The sequence below is a fragment of the Heloderma suspectum genome, chromosome 2, assembly GCF_057233095.1.
Source record: "Heloderma suspectum isolate Gila_16-S chromosome 2, 16-S_ref, whole genome shotgun sequence".
Classification (NCBI taxonomy): domain Eukaryota; kingdom Metazoa; phylum Chordata; class Lepidosauria; order Squamata; family Helodermatidae; genus Heloderma; species Heloderma suspectum.
The window spans coordinates 306,181,552-306,184,915 of NC_139459.1; the positions used below are offsets into that span (position 1 = coordinate 306,181,552).

At 46.2% G+C, this 3,364-nt stretch overlaps 1 non-coding gene across 1 annotated transcript; it reads right to left on the reverse strand.

Annotated features, from left to right (window-relative positions):
• Positions 1 to 2,364: 2,364 nt before the first annotated feature.
• Positions 2,365 to 2,436, reverse strand: TRNAA-UGC (transfer RNA alanine (anticodon UGC)). The gene has a single exon. It is a non-coding gene; the product is annotated as a tRNA-Ala (tRNA).
• Between the last annotated feature and the right edge of the window lie 928 nt (positions 2,437 to 3,364).

Here is a 3,364-nt window from a genome sequence, read left to right on the forward strand (position 1 = left end):
TGATAGTGCACTCACTGAACTTGAGCCGGACATCCTCGAGAGTGAAGTCAAGTGGGCCTTAGGAAGCATTACTAACAACAAAGCTAGCGGAGATGACAGTATTCCATCTGAGCTATTTAAAATCCTAGAAGATGATGCTGTTAAAGTGCTGCACTCAATATGCCAACACATTTGGAACACTCAACAGTGGCCACAAGACTGGAAAAGCTCAGTTTACATTCCTGTTCCAAAGAAGGGCAATGCCAAAGAGTGTTCAAACTACCATGCAACAATTGCGCTCATTTCACATGGCAGCAAGGTGATGCTCAAAATCCTACAAGCTAGGCTTCAGCAGTATGTGAACCGAGAACTACCGGAAGTACAAGCTGGGTTCCACAGAGGAACTAGAGATCAAATCGCCAACATTCGCTGGATCATAGAGAAAGCAAGAGAATTCCAGAAAAACATCTATTTCTGCTTCATTGACTACGATAAAGCCTTTGATTGCGTGGATCACAACAAACTGTGGCAAATTAAAGAGATGGGAGTACCATCTGTATATTGTATATTGTCTGTATATTGTCGCCCTGCTTATTTAACTTATATGCAAAGTACATCATGAGAAATGCCAGCTTGGATGAATCACAGGTCAGAATTAAGATTTCCGGGACAATTATCAACAACCTCAGATATGCAGACAATACCACCCTAATGGCAGAAAGCGAAGAGGATCTCAAGAGCCTCTTGTTGAGGGTGAAAGAGGAGAGTGCAAAAGCTGGTTTGAAACTCAACATTAACAAAACGAAGCTCATGGCATCTGGCCCCATCACTTCCTGGCATATAGAAGGGGAAGAAATGGAAGCAGTGACAGATTTTATTTTCTTGGGCTCCAAGATCACTGCAGACGATGACTGTAGCCATGAAATTAAAAGACACTTGCTCCTTGGGAGGAAAGCTATGGCACACCTAGACAGCATAGTAAGAAGAAGCAGAGACATCACCTTGCCGACAAAGGTCCGCATAATCAAAGCTATGGTTTCCCAGTAGTAACGTATGGCTGTGAGAGCTGGACTCTAAGGAAGGCTGAGCGCCGAAGAATTGATGCTTCGAACTGTGGTGCCGGAGAAGCTTTACAAGTAGCTGAGGAAATACTGTCATCTCCGCTAGCTTTGTTGTTAGTAATGCTTCCTAAGGCCCACTTCACTCTCTAGGATGTCCGGGTCCGGCTCAAGTTCAGCAGATATATAACTCTGAATGCAGAGTTCCAGAGAATAGCAGTGAGAGACAAGAAGGCCTTCTTAAATGAACAATGCAAAGAAATCGAGGACAATAATAGAATGGGAAAGACTAGAGATCTTTTTAAGAAAATCGGAGATCTCAAGGGAGCATTTTGTGCAAAGATGGGCATGATAAAGGACAAAGAAGGCAGGGACCTTTCTCCTTTACTTTTCGCTTCCCTTCTTTCCTCAGCTACTTGTAAAGCCTCATCAGACAGCCACTTTGCTTTCTTGCATTTCTTTTTCTTTGGGATGGATTTAGTTGCTGCCTCCTGAACAACGTTACGGACCTCCGTCCATAGTTGAAAGAATATTGCATCTTTGTAAAAGGGATCCATCTTAAAACCACGTGTTCCAATAAACCTCTACAAAGATGAAGCTGGAAACAGATAACCTTGTAATAATCCACTTCCCAACAAAGGGCCTTTTGAAATTAAGTGCAGTAGGTAGCTTGAAAAATGTCTAGTAAATATTCATGGTGAAGGTTGATGCAAACCTCAGTTTATAAAACGCCCGTACCCATACCACCATCACAGCATTTGCTACGTCCGCAATGAAATGTGGTAATCCATTTTGTTTGGAAGCCTCCACAATCCCTGTAAGAGATGACTAGGGGGGAAATGCATGCCCTCATAAAATGTGGGCCGTCCATGTTAATGAGTAGAGAAGGAGTTGTGTTGAAGAATCAAATCCAGTAGAGAAGCCAGCTACTTCTTCCTGCTCTCCTCTAAAAGCAAAGTGCTGCAGTGTGTGCTCTGCTGCTGCTTGTTTTATAGTAGAACATTAGTGACACCCAGAGGCCAGCACTTCCCTGTCACACGCAGATTTCCATTAAACTGCTTCAGTGCTCACAACAAGCTACTGGGAAAGGCAGATTTTGAATCCCTGCTGAAGTGATATTAGGAAGGGTAGAGGCCCATTCAGATCAAATGACAATTTGGCCCTGGTCCCTGCATTTTTCTTTAAGAGGACCTGAGTCCACTCTAAACTGAAAGGCTTATGGGAAGTTGCCTTATCACTGAGTCTGACCATGGGTCCATCTGGCCCAGCCTTGTCAACACTGGCTGGCAGCGGCTTTCCAGGGTTTCGGGCAAGATTCTTTCCTACCTGGAGACGCCAGGGATTGAACCTGGGACCTTCTGCATGCAAAGCAGGTGCTCTACCACTGAGCCACGCCCCCTCCCCTGAATTCACATGATACTTAAGAAGCTGATTTGCACAGCAGTTCGGTGTATGAGCTGTGAAATCTGATTAATCAGAAGCTGCCTTATACTAAGTCCATGTAGGCCAGTATTGTCTGCTCCGAATGGCAGCAGCTGTCCAGGCAGAAGCCTGATCTCTGTAACTGGAGATGCCAGGGATTGAACTGGGGACCAAGCGGGTGCTCTACCACCAGGGTCAGTGGCAAGCATCGGCATGATTGGGCACTTGCTGAGGGCCCACACTCCAGCAGGAGGCCACTCGACCAGAGCCCTCTTCTTCACCATGGCAACCTGCTTGTTCACCTGCCTCTCACTCTGGCCCAGACAACCATGGTGGTAAGAAGGAAGAACAGTGGATGCCACTGCCTGCTTGCTCACTGGGTCTCTGCCTGGCAGGCAAACAAATGGTAGCCATGTTGGGAAGAAGGGGGAGCAGCAGCAGATGGTCACAATGGCAGTGGAAAGCTAGACTCACTAAGGGTGGGCCCCATTAGGAGTGTCTTGCCCAAGGGCCCCCCAAAAACTGGAGCCAGCACTGTCTACCACTGAGCTAAGGCCCTTCTCCTAATTCAAATTGCATCTCATCCACAAACTCACTGGGAGGCCATAGACAAGCAACTACCATCATCAGGCCTTCTGGACCTGTAATATGGGGTTAATGATACTGGGCTACCCTGCCAGGCTGTTGTGAGGAGATTTCTGAAATAGAAGATCACCCAGCAGAATCTACACTAACAGTGCAATCATATCTGTCTACTTTGAAGTAAGCCCCATTGGATTCAATGGGATTTACTCTCAGGTAAGTGTGTATAGGATTGCAGCCTGATTGTCTCAGCTGTCCAGAATCTCATACTGCTGCCCTAATCCTGCTGTAAATGGAGATGCTAGGCAGTAAACCTGGGGCTC